Below are 13,656 nucleotides of genomic sequence, written 5' to 3' on the forward strand. Positions count from 1 at the left end.
TTTCATTTCACTGGGAGGGAGATCATCCTTGCTCAGGTGCAGTGACTTTTAGGGCTGACTGCTCAGGTGCTCTGACTTGTGGCATGCTAGTACCACAAACAGCACACCATCTGCCACAAACTACGTGACATCCCTGAGTAAAAATCAGATGCCACCTCTAAGTCATCAGAAAACAACGACAACAAAACCCACCCCAAACCCTGACATTCTTACAACATTTCTGCTAAAGGGTGTGCACCAGTAGATGAAAGGCAGGCTCAGGTTTTCAAGTGAAGGGGCACTTGAAGTGCTGTGGGAAAGGAAGACAGATGGGATGTCTCACTGTGAAAGCACTCTGTTATGACAATGCCCAGCCATTTCACTGAGATAGGCAGCAATAGAAATGAGATGCTGGGGAGGGTGAGGTACAGTCAGCAAAAGGGAGTAAATGAATGCACTAGAAGTTTAATGTTTTCTCATCCTCTATGTGCAAAAAGCAATGTTATGGGGGAAATTTATTCTTGCAGATTATTTACTTTCCAAACCAACAGAGATTCAACAAAGATGGAAATAAATCTATAATGTGTGTACTATCTATCTACGTCCCAAATCAATATTAGAGATAGGCTACCAGTGTGAAAAGCCAGAGATCCAGGCCAGAGATGCATGCAGTATTACTGGGGCAGTGAGAAATCTATACCTTCAGTGTATTTATCTGCATTCAAAGCCAATACTAAAGCTAGTTTACTCATGTGAAAAATAAGTGCTACATAGTTCAGAGGGTGAGAACACATCGATATCTGCAGTGTGGAGATGTGTGCTAAATACCAAGGACTACCCTCATGCCATGCCTATCTACTGCATCGCAGTTGTACAAAGAAATCCTAGGCCCCTAAAACAGTTAAGTTGGGCAGTTGTTTTGAAATAGTATTTATGCTTTCCATTCATATTCTTACAAACTTCACTGGGAGCTGATGAAAGTCACAATCTTGGTACTCTCTCCTGTCTTGGTGCTTCTTGCAGTGCATGGTAGCACATGTCTTCACTGCCTGAGGACAGTGCAACCGGTGTGCCACTTACCTGCCTCCCCCATGACCAGCAGTGGCTTCCTCTCCACACTTTGCTGCTTGCCCTGCCCTCATTTCATGTTACTCTTAACTGCTGAACCTGAGCTTTTCCACAGGTGAACTCTGCTCCATCATATCCAGTCCTCTCAGGTTTGTTTGTTTGATAGCAATACCTGTTTCTTTGGCCAGCAGCCGCAGCAGCAGGGCTGGCATATCATTGGCACAGGGGAAAAGGTTGTCTTTGCAAAAGGCTTGCCCAGTCCCAAGTTTCCCTGTCGCTGGCCCTCATCACACCCCTCATGCACGCTGGCACTTTATTGTCCCCATGCACAAAAGCTGCCTCCTGTTTGCCTGCAAGCGCAAGGCTTCACAAGCTGCCGTGCCCTGCTGTTCTCCTTTATCCCTCCGCTGCCTCTGAACGCGTTTTTCTTCTTAGCTTATCAGCACCAGGAGGGGCTGAAAGAGCTGAGCCCTTACTGTTTTCTGTGGCTGCAGTCTCAACCCCTTCAGCACCTGTCTCCTTGTTAAATTAATTCAAAATCAATCAATAACCCAATCAGATAAGCCATGTCCCTCGCTTTGCACACACATTTATCTTGCTCTGGTTAATATCCCAACAATGAGTCACCCGCCGTTTAGCCTAATTTTGGGAACTCTTACAATGGACCAGTCTGTTCAGAAGCTCACCGTTTATTTTCAATGTCAACAAAAGTGATGTTTCTTTAGAAAAGGAAAATGTCCCACTCAATATATTCAGGTGCTGATGAATATTTATCCCCAAACACACATCAGAATGATTTTTCATAAGAGCAGTTGAGTGCTGCTTACAAGAGCAACTTGCAATCTTGTGCAATATCAGTAAAGCACAGCAACTCTATAAGGAAAAGACATATTCCCTTATGCAGCCCTAGGAATGCTCTATGTAAATGTTGCTGGCTATCTGAGCTGGGTTTAATCCTGAACTTGAACCTGATAAAACAAACACTTGTTAAAGATTCAGGTAGAGCTCTCTCCTCTTTGTCTCTCAGAAAATTCTTTGCATCTATCCAAATGAAGGTAATCAAAGAGCACTGTGCACTTGGCCCCTCTAAACACTTTTTACAATACTTTTTTGTCCAGAAAAGATCGTCAGATCATTTGGCTGATTAAGTTGCTGCTGTGAAGCCAGGAAAAAATATTTCAGAATTCTTGGAGAGGAGACTGTTTTCATGGCTGTGGGAAGACACAATGATCTTCCTCAAGAGCTGCATGTAACTTGTAGCTAGCAGCTAATGTTTTCTGCCAAAGGCACTACAGGTAATGACAGAGTGCAGTTTGCAGGTTCTTATATTGCAACACTGGAAATGTGACCATGGAGAGAACATGCACCATTTGATGTAGGCAATGCCCTAACCAAGTAGGTTTTGTCTTATCTACTTGCTGTGAGTGTATGTTTCCAACACTAGAGCTGACTTTTAGTTTCATTCAGAATGTGCGAGGTAGCGCTGAGTCCTAAGTTCCTGGAGAGCAGTTCATTGCCAAGTTGCTTCCTCTGTGGTTTTGGGTGAGTCTGATTCTACAAGGTGCTTGGCATTGTGCAAGATCAAGGTCCCAGCCCACCGAAGCTCTTAAATGTATGATTAATTTTTAGTCCCTTTGACTAAACTGCTTAGCTGGACTCACTCCCTGGCACTTAATCTTCCTGTTTGAATTTCAACATTAGCAAAATGAGGATAATTCTTTCTTTAATATAGAAGGATATGGTGAGCATTAATTAGCTAATATATGTGGAGTGCTTTGGAGATATAAAGGCTATCTAGATGTTAATTTATGCAGATAGTGGAAGACGTAGAGGAAAATAATTGCTATCTCTCACCTGTGTGCAGTTTCAGAGCAGTGTTCATTCCCTCACCCACTGAAGAACAGAAACTCAGCACCGAGACGAGCCCACGCTTAGGAGACACTCAGAACACTCTTATCAGATTTAACACACATTTCCATTTAAGGGAATGCAATCAGCTTTGTATTTGCATTTCCCTTGCAAATGAGCTTCACTGACTCCTCACAGTGTGCTTTGCACTATCTGCTTCCCATTTTTCAATGCTGTGATAGCACACTGTCTCAGCACTGTAGCACACTTTCATCTACCGTGTATCTATATTTAATTATGAACCTGGCAAAGAGACTCCAGTGTTGGTGACTGGCAGATTCTCACAGGTTCCTGTTTTGAGACACTGAGCTGGGGCTGCTCAAGATTTTGTTTTGGCCAAGTGCTTATCTCGGATCTAGAGATAAATAAATAAAGCACATAAAAGGAACTGTTTTATCTCACTTCACTTGAAGTTGTTAACGCAAGGTTTGTGTTAGAACAAGCACTGTAAAATGGCTTTGGTGAAGACGTCCCTGCAATTAGCTTGGAAGGTCTGTAGCAGTGGTGTTATCTCTCTGAAACGGGATCTGTTGGAATTGGAAAGACACGACTGCCACCAGATTGCTTTCTCACATGACAGAAGAAACAAAACACTGCATATCACAGAGCTGGGCGTCTCCCCTTTCCAGGCAGGGAAAAGCCAAACAGCCCAACAGTTTTGGGGGCTCCCGGGACATCTGCCCACCATTTCCAGCCCACTCTCTCTGGCTGAGCCATGGATTAAGGCCTACTGCTGAAAATGAAGAGCAAACACTAATATAGTGCTTTACAGGAAGCTCTCCCGGTTTGTGTGGGTCTAAGTATAGCAAGAAGAGACCTAAGCAGGGCTAAAGAGGAGAATAAGGGCAAAAAGGCTCTGGACAAATCCCACAGAGTTCAAAATGTTGACAGACTGTTTCCAACCCAAGTAAGCCTGAAAGGGCCTAGTGCTTTTCAGCTGGGAAATGGCTTGAAAACATTTTGGCTGGTTCTGCCCACTGACCTGAGCAGCGATGAGCACTGAGGAGGGACAAAACATAGAGGAGACCATGAGGTGCAGCTCTGCATGCCACAGCTTTGCTCTTTGGCATGGACCTGCCCATATGCCTGCGAGCAGAAGTGGCAGCTCTACCCAGTGGCTAAGATGATGAGAAAATTAATCTTAAATAGAGCTGCTACTGCCTGGAAAACACTATAGGTATGTCTGAGCTATAGCGAATAAAATCTCAGTGACAACTGCACCTGTACACATTGATTTACATTCTCTTTTTCCCTAAAGAGAAAGCATCAAGCTTTATTGCTAGTGAGGCTGGCGTTGATAAAAAACAAACACTCTGGAGGAACATGAAGTTTTCAAAATTTTTATCTTTGTTTACCAACTTACGTTAGATTCCGGGTTAATTTTTTCCATTCCTAAGGTGAACCGCTGCTATCCAGAGGGATGAATTACATCGCTAATGCAGCAACTGCATGAACCTTCTGACTGATACGTTGTGACTTTATGGAAATTTGCTTCTTGCCAGCAACAGGGATATCACCAGTGAGGTAATTGGAGCCCAGTTCATGGAGATAACAGCCATATGTCAGGGATTACTGCTAACACCAGAATTTCACCTGTGGAAGGCTCTGCTGACTGTTTGCAAAATTAAGTTTACAGTCCCTGAGCATAGAACTATGTTCAAATATTTAATTGCAGCAGACAGAGCTTACAACATTAAAAGCATTATGTAAAAATCCATACAGTAACACCATAAGAACCTGCCAGTTAGTGTCTGCATTAGAGCAAACCAATTACGCTGTTACAATAAGCCAATCTTTTTTAGAATTTACTACTGGCTCATCAGAAGCAGAACATTTCAGAATTGATTTTTTTAAATGAAGAACCTTTCAAAAGCTCAGCTGTTGCTTTGTTTGTGTTGTGGTATCACCTATAGGCTCCGCTTGAGGTTGCTAGATATAGTACTAACAAAAAAAAAATTCAAATCGGGAACGACTGTATCAAAACAAAGATAAATCACAAATGAGAAGCAGTCTGCATCTCAAGAGAGTTCACAGTCTCGGTGGGTGAGGCAGACACAGGAGAGAGAAAGAGAGGCAGCATGGTGAGGTGGGAATCCATGTAGCAACAGAGGAGCTGTGGCACAGAGAGATTTCATGACTTTGGCCAAGGTTATACAAGAAGCTTGAGCAGAGCTGGGAAATGAGGCCAGAGCTCCTGAGACCCTTAACCACAAAGAAATCCTTCTATTCCACACATCTTCATGCTCTTCTTCTCTTTTGCAGGCAGAAAAATGTTTCAACTGAACAGCTTCAGTTCCCAAAATTTCTTCTATTGTTTCTCACTCTGGGATTTTAAACCTTGGCAGCTCCCATTTCATTTTTCATTCACCCTTACATAGTCTCTGTTTTTGACAGGTTTATTTTCAGATGCTGCCTTGATAATAACAATCACCAATGAGCTTCTCAGAGCAGGGATGAGGCAGTGACAATTTGCATGACTCAGTTTCCCTGCCTGAGGGAAATATTGTTATTGCATATGTAGGAAGGAACTGGGTAGTCTCCCATGACGTAGCACACAAGAGCCCTTGGTAGACATAGTCATGCCTTTGCAGTCCTATGGCTGCTGGAATCCAGTGTGAACACTCAACCATCAGGAGAAGCAATTGATACTTCGGGTGGTGGAAAAAGCAACTTCCAGTACAGGGGAACACCCCCAGCCCTGTTCAATTCTGTGGTCTCACTCAACCCTGTGAGCTGCAAGAAAGGCACAGATGAGCAGTTGGTGCCAGAGCACAGGCATCCTGTTCTTGTCACCCTGTTATTGTCACCCAGTTTTTGTCACCTCATTCTGTCCAAGAAACTGAATGGGGCCAGGTGAGTGAGGCTTGAATGGATCTGGTGCTCTCTTGGAGGGATCTGGCACGATCACCTGATGCATGACAGCGATATGGGAGCAAGATGTCATCCTATCCAAACCATCTTTCAGATGGCTTCTCAGCTTAGCTAAGCACTTTGAAGAGAGCAATACAGTAACATAGTTACAGAGATTCTGCTATCAAAGCTGCCTTGCTCCACTGAGACGTACCAGCTGGTAATGTAGAGAGTTTTAGCATGGTACTACATAGAGCAATCCTTGCCTTGTGGAAATGCATATGCATGCATGTATAATAGATACTGCTAAGGAGCAAAGCAAAGCCTTGCAAGTATACCATACAGGTAGCTAACGCTGGTTCCCAAGCCATCCAGGTGGTGCGGTCATGTTGCAACATTCACTTTGGGGATAATTAAAGGCACCAGACATTCAGGCAACTTGCAAGTGACTGCAGAGTAAGACTTCGGCATTCATGTTACTCATCTATCCTAAATACTGAGGGTAGTGAAGGATCAGTTCAACTAGAAAAGCAATGTCTTCCCAAGTGAGAAAAAATAAAGAAAATGTATTTTGAATAGATAAAATGCAGGAGCAGAAACGTTATTTTTAGGTCAGTTAACAACTTAAAATCATGCCAAGGAGGGAAGCAGGAAAATGAGCTTACTCCTGACTGCCACATTAGCAAACCCCTGCGATGAGTGTTGTGTGCAGGTTTGTTACTTGCTGTTGTTATTTGCTGTGTAGATACTGAGGAATGTCACAGCAAGGACACCAGCTGATCCAGGACAGAAAACCAGTGGAAACAAGGACCACAGAGTGAGAACAGTGCTTGCCTTGAACAACTTTTGGAATTCATCTCTTGCCAGTGGCATTCAGTGACATCTTGGCCACCAGTAAGTACTTCTGCACTGGAAAGTTACTTCATGGGAAGGCATTAAACAAACTCAGCCAGAAAGAAAAATACAATTTCTCTGGAGTGTAATGTTCCTTTGTCTCACCATAGTGTAGACGTGTTGTTACACAGTTGTCTGTGTTTAGTAAACACCGTGACTTAGATCTCACTTTGTCAGTAATACCCTTGCCAGAAAGCTGAACTCAGGGGAACCTCAAGCCATCAGAAGTCCTTGCACAAAACAACCATCAGCAAGCAGAGGAAGGGACCACAAACATGACTTGGACAAGGTGGTTTATGCCCCGTCAGCACATGTTCGCAGCTTTGCAGTCAAACTGTAATTCTAGCAAAATCTGACACTTTGGATGTTTGATGGCAGCCCCAGGAGGCAGTGGCATACAGTGCTATCAGCACTACTGACATTTTGACTGAAAGGTAAGAAGTTGACATGCTAGGTCATGGCTGTAGAATGACGTCACGAGACAGGCGAGCTGAATGCACAGGGTATGTGTGTGTGCTTGGACTGAATCAACAGCCCTAGCCCAGCAGTTTCAGGGTGCTGCCTAACTTTCAGAACTGCTCTTCTTCTATGAGCTATATGCAACTTCTCAAACATCTGTTCGGCATAGAAGGGATTATTTTGAGACCAAATTTCAAGCTTCAAAACCCAGGATGTGTCTACACAAACAGGTGTGGATGAGTGCCTTCACTTTGCATATTCTGAAATGCAGGTGGAAGAGAAGCACACCTGCCTGCACCCAGCTGGGTGACATGTTCTTAGATGATGTTCAAACCATTGCCTTTTGCCTTTCCCCTCCAAAGAAGACTAAGAGAACCCCACAGTGAATGTTAGGGAAGTGGTTTGTTCACTTTACTTTTCCACCCTTTTTAACCTCAAAAATAGAAAAGCCTTTTTTTTTCCTAAAGCCTTCCCAAACTCAAAATTCATTTTCAGATCAGTTTTCATGCCTTGAAGGGAACATAGCTGCAGCTGTTATGTGTGCAAAAATAGGAAGTTATCTGGTCATTTTTTTTTTGGCAGCCTTAACTTTTTTGTTGTGAATCGGAGTAAATACCGAGACAGCTGGTGCACCACAGGAATCTGTGGCTGACAAAACTTCAGTGTAAGAAGCCTTATTAAGTGGTACACGTGGCAGTCCTGATCTAGAGGGTGGTTGGAGCATAGCAGCAGGCTCAGCTGGAGCATCAGCCTCCGATCAATGGTAATAGAGCAGCCCTTTCTTCACTTGTTATTGTACTGTATCACATGAGTAATATAGCTGGGGCACCATGAAAGGGCTGTTTGGTTTCTTTTGTCAGATAAATTTTCAGGGAAATTATGGTCATTTTCAATTAGATAGATATGAGCGCTGTATCATACACTAACTAGTCTTATCCTATCCTTCAAGCCAATAAATTTCATGTTAATGCTTAAAAGGCGAGACAGCTTCTATTAACAAACTTGAGTGCCAGGAAAAGATGGTTAAAGGCAGAAAAACATTGTGATTGAGAGCAGTGCAATAGATGGTGCTTTCTAACAGCTTGCAGTTTTACAACTGCCCGCGCTGTGAGGTCTTTAGTTCAGACTGCCCACACACATGAAAGACTACAAAGCATGATCTGGCTCAGACAAACAGGTATGATGAGAAAAGGTGAAAATCCCAAGGGCAACGTGATTTTGCTGCAGGGTTGCTTTTACTTTGCTCTCTGAAAGAAAGACAGAGTAGTGAAAAGCAGTTCTGCTATTTGTGATCTCCTGCAGGACAAACAACCCAATGCACAACAGGCTGGTTTCTCCTGCTTTGCTTAACCCTGTGCAGGTGGCAGCCTCTTAACCATGAAAAGCTCAGCTTAGAAGTAACTGCTTGGCTTGAACAAGAGAAGCAGGATGGAATTCAGGGAGAATAATTTCTTACCTTAGAGTCAGCCTGCTTTTTGCTCTGAGTACCTCAGAGTAGACCAGGTTATGCCACCTTCTCTGTGAGCCATTACAACTACAAATCAAATGGATTCTCCTTGAACTGAAATATTGCTCAGTCTAGACAAAATCCAAACCATTTACACTGCCTCTTTCTGAGCTGGATAGTTCGGTACATTCCCAAAATGAAAAAAAAAAAAAAGACCATATAAAATCAGTCAGATTTCATTACAAACAGCGTTTTTAATTTAAGGAAATTAGACTATATTTGAAAACTTTCCATATTAATATAACATCTTCATGCCAAATTCATAAATGTGTAAGAGCAGTGACTTAGAAATAAATTATTCTATTCAGCGAGAGTGTAGCCTACTGTGCTTCCAATTAGTAAAGGCAGAAAAAATGCAGGAACCCTGTGAGAAGTGAGAACCTAACAAAACTACAACCAGAGAAATGCTTGCATAGAGCTGAAGCAAAGTCTGCAGCCATGAACTGAGCACACAACAGTTCTGGGGCTGCCACATGGCACCAGCTGCACCCTTACCCTGCTAATGCAGCCACAGCAGTGCCTTTAAGGGATTAAACCAGCAAATTAATCTACGTGCTTCCAAGCTCAGATGGCATTTTAGAGTACCTCTACAAGGTTGCTTTCAACCCAAACTTATAGATATTGGATGACATAGCGTGTCACATTAAATGTGTCTCAGGATGTTCTGTCCACAGTATGACCCAAAGCATTTTCTTCAGAGAGGCTGATATGTTTCAACTCGACACCGTGGCGCAAAGTGCTATGCTTGATTGAATAACTTGTCTCCACTATTAAAATGCAAAAAAGAACTTAGACAAGCGTTTAGAAGCTTTGCCATTAAATAGTTTTCTTGTCAATTGATCTACCTTGCGCGGGGAAGACAACTACTAGATCCATCAATTGCTGGTGAAAAACTGGGAGCAGGTCTTAATCGGTTAAGAAGGGAAGCGCTGCCTGACAGCTCCCTTCGGGATCAGGCTCATTTGGGGCCTGACTACTCAGCAGGATTAGCAACTTCAAGCACCGGAAAGTTGACCTTAAACAAAGGTGAGCTCACATCTGCAAAATGTCAGTGGAACAGCACCGTGAGACAGAGCTGCATGAACCTCTCCTCTCCCCCGCTGCGAGCTGCAAGAACATTTTTCTGTTTTTTCTTTCCCCCCCCCCCCCCCCCCCCCCGCCCCCCAAGAGTCTCACAAAGCTTTTAAGCAGCTTAATTGGTTCCTAAACCTGTCTTTTCTCTTTTGGCTGATGTTTTATCGTCACGCATTTCATGTGCCTCGTGCTGTCCTGCTTGAGTTTTGTGGTTGCTGTGCTTGGGCAGAGCAGAGATTGTATTATTTCTGGACTGCAATAGCATGCCTTTACCTCACCACGGTGAAAGGACTGCTCAGAAATGCCCATACAGAACCTCACGTCTTGGGAGATCTTTCACCCATTTTACGTATAAGGTTCTTTAAAACTTCCACTCACTCCTCACAGCTCTCTACCAAAAATCTGGCTTCTTCATGCAATTAGGTTTGTGCGTGTGGGTACAGAAAGCACCTGGAAACAGCCAAAACTGAGCACACTCCTGTCCCACGTGAACTACTCATGGCAAAAATGCTGCCATCCCTGTAACTGTGCACAGCCATACGAATCTGCTCCACTTTTATTCCATGAAAATAGAGCAACACTCCCCCCCCCCCCCTCCCTGAGCTCTGCCCCAAGTGCTTTCAACATACCATGAAATTAATTACTATGCTTAAAGGCAATGTGGCAGTCAGTCAGATGCTGTCCTTCAGGTAAAAACAGACTCAAGCAGTAGGTCCGGGTGAACCTCATGAGGTTCAATAAATTCACGTGCAGGGTCTTGCACCTGGGCCACGGTAGTTCAAGCTGGGGGATGTGAAGATGGAGCACAGCCCTTCCAAAAAGGACTTGGGAGTACTGGGGGTTGGACTCGATGATCTCTGGAGGTCCCTTCCAACCCCTACAATTCTGTGATTCTGTGATTCTGTAAGCTGGATGTGAGCCAGCAATGTGCTCTTGCAGTCCAGAAAGCCAACTGTATCCTGGGCTGCATCAAAAGAAGCATGGCCAGCAGGGCAAGAGAGGTGATCCTGCACCTCTATTCTGTGCTGGTGAGGCCTCACCTGGAGTACTGCATCCAAATGTGGAATCCTCAGTACAGGAGAGATGTGAACCTGTTGGAGTGCGTTCAGAGGAGGGCCACAAAAATGATCCATGGGATGGAGCATCTTTCTTTTGAGGACAGGCTGAGAGAGCTGGGGCTGTACAGCCTGGAGAAGAGAAAGTTCCAGGGAGACCTGAGAACAGCCTCTCATTATCTAAAGAGGGACTAGCAAAATGATAGAACACTGGAACAGGCTGCCCAGAGAGGTTGTAGAGTCTCCTTTTATGGAGATATTCAAGACCTGTCTGGATGCTTAGGTTTGTGACCTGCTGGGTGGAACCTGCTTTAGAAGGGGGCTGGACTCAAAGATCTCAAGAGATCCCTTCCAACCTCTGCAATTCTGTGATTCTGTGATTTTGACTGGATATAAAGAAGAAATTTTTTACCGTAAGGGTGGTGAGGCACTGGCACAGGTTACCTTGAGAGGTGGTGGATGCCCCATCCCTGGACACACTCAAGATCAGACTGGACAGAGCTCTGAGCAACCTGATCCAGCTGTAGGTGTCCCTGTTCACTGCAGGAGAGTTCAGACAGATGGCACTTAAAGATACCTTCCAACTCAAAGGATTCTATGGTTCTATGAAAGTCCATGTTATGTGGGAACATAACAAAATGTAAAAAAATGAACATGTTGCCACTTTTCAAAGGTACAAAGTTATGTGAAAATTCTGGTGAAGACTCAGAGATGCAAAGGATTGATAAATCTCTGCATATGTACTGATATATATATAAATATTTGTCACCCTCACAATTAAGTGGAACTGAATCATCCAAGTATTCATTTCAATTACAGCTGGGTGGATTCAGGCCATAAAATTTACATGTCCAGTTTTATTTTTCTAATGTTCTGCTGGGATCCATTCTGCAAAATAATAAAAGTTGCAGGAAACAGTATTCACTGTGGGTGTGCTCCAATAATCTGAAAATCCGATGCCTGTAAATATAAGCAGAGAGATGGGAAAACAAATTGTCGCTCTACCAAATTGAAATTCAGTTGTACCCCAGTTAATGAAAGTGTCATCCCTGGTACCAAGGGCTGTGCCTGACTGCCAGCAATACTACAGAGTTCAGAGAGAAGCTGAGTGTAGCTGAGAAAACAAATTGCTACACTGTGGAGGGAGTCTGTTGGCTGTCCCACTGCCTTTTTATGAACTAATGAGGAAGGTGTGACCTTGGGGATGCAGGGGCTGCGGGCAGTGGGCAGCCCTCAGCCCAGTCCCAAGGCAGCAGTCTCTGGGCATTTGCAACAGAGGACCCTGGAGGAGGCTCAGACGCAAAACAGAAATGTTTCTGCTCCCCATTCAGTGTGAAATAATTGCCTGAATGCATGCAAGGGAATCCTCTCCTCGGAGCAGCTTCGGGGATATGACAGAAGGCCTGCTCCACTTCTGCCAAAGATAAAGCAATTTATCCTCCTTTCTGCTATTTCTTGCAGGAGAAAGCCCTGATTTTTTTCCAAGACATGACAGCGGTGCATATTAGGATGCAATGAGGAAAGAAATTGGCTGAGGGCTTTTTTTTGGGCCACCGCAGGGCTTTTTCTAGCAGAGGAGCCGTGTCAGCAATTTCAGTGACTTTATCCCCGCTCTGCCTAGGCTGATGCTGCTCGCACAGCACACCCGGCTCTGCTGGCAGGAACCTGCCCTCGTGTTTGGGATGAGCTGCAGGCACATTGCATAAGCTGCCTGCCCCATTTTCTTGGCACTTTGGTGTCAGACTCACTGCTCTCTTCCCCTTGCGAAAGTTCTGTGGTTGGGTTGGCATTTTAACACCATGTATATATACCTGCACTGGTGCTTAGGTATGAGCAAACATATGGAAATATGGATTTGTAGATGTGTATACACACATATTGGACAGATTTTAGATATCAGACAGTGTATGATCATGTAGCAACGTCTATGTATCTATATGATAGATTATCTACGTACTGTAATTTTTATTATGACGAGCTTCACTGAAAATACTTCCTCCTTTCCCCCATTTTAATTTTTATGTATTGTTCCTTCCCTTCCTTTCCCATTTCTCCTTTTTTAAATGTATCGTCTAAATAAATAGAGACTGCAATTGCCTTGGAACCAATTATTCAGTGATATATGCCAAAGGATGATATAAATCTTTTGAATGTTTGTATGTAATGGGGAAGCACCTGAACATGTACATTGTGTCTCTCACCAGCAGTGTTCATCTCACGTCTCTGCAGTTTAATACAAGGACATCACTGCGCTTACATGATATCTTATGAAGGCACAATACATAAACGTATATGCAGTTGAAAACATTGACAAAAATAACGTAAATATTTCTTATCGTACTTAAATACCTCAACTCAAGCATGTTTTTTGCATGGGTATGCGTGTTTTATTCCTGTATGTATCAACGAGCCTTCCTGTAAGTGCATGTGTGTGGGAGTAAGGGATGTGATTATGTATTTGCATACCATTCCACATGAATGTAGACTGAAACTGAAAACACGGAGGGAATTATACAATCTATTTTTAAAGCCCGCATTACTGCAAATGTTGCTTCATCAAGCTTTTATCATAGCTGATTAATTATGTAGAATGAACGATGATGAGTTCCCTTCTTATCTTTTGTCTCTGCACCGTAGAAAAAACTTGAGCCAGGTTGCTCTGGGACACTTGCAGGCAGGTGCTCAGGCAGACAGTGCAGTAAGTACCGCAGAGTTATTTTTTATCCTCTGGACATCCTGCAGATACCAGTAACTCTCCTCATGCATGAGATTATTGATCTCTATGGCAGTAAGAAAAGATGAAAAGGTCAATTTTAAAAATGAGAACAGTAGGGACCACTTGTTATGACAACAGCTAATGTC

The 13,656-nt window shown here is 43.6% G+C and overlaps 1 long non-coding RNA gene across 3 annotated transcripts in view; it reads left to right on the plus strand.

Moving 5' to 3' along the window:
• Positions 1-13,656, plus strand: part of LOC125687405 (uncharacterized) — a 50,544-nt gene that overhangs the window by 16,174 nt on the left and 20,714 nt on the right. For 2 of the 3 annotated variants that reach the window (XR_007374058.1, XR_007374057.1), the window contains exon 3: positions 6,551-8,043. The exons of the other annotated variant lie outside the window; for it this stretch is intronic. This is a non-coding gene — a long non-coding RNA (uncharacterized LOC125687405). Of the gene's footprint in view, positions 1-6,550; positions 8,044-13,656 lie in introns of those variants that run through there. 3 annotated transcript variants of the gene reach the window in all.

This window comes from Lagopus muta, chromosome 1, assembly GCF_023343835.1.
Source record: "Lagopus muta isolate bLagMut1 chromosome 1, bLagMut1 primary, whole genome shotgun sequence".
Lineage (NCBI taxonomy): Eukaryota > Metazoa > Chordata > Aves > Galliformes > Phasianidae > Lagopus > Lagopus muta.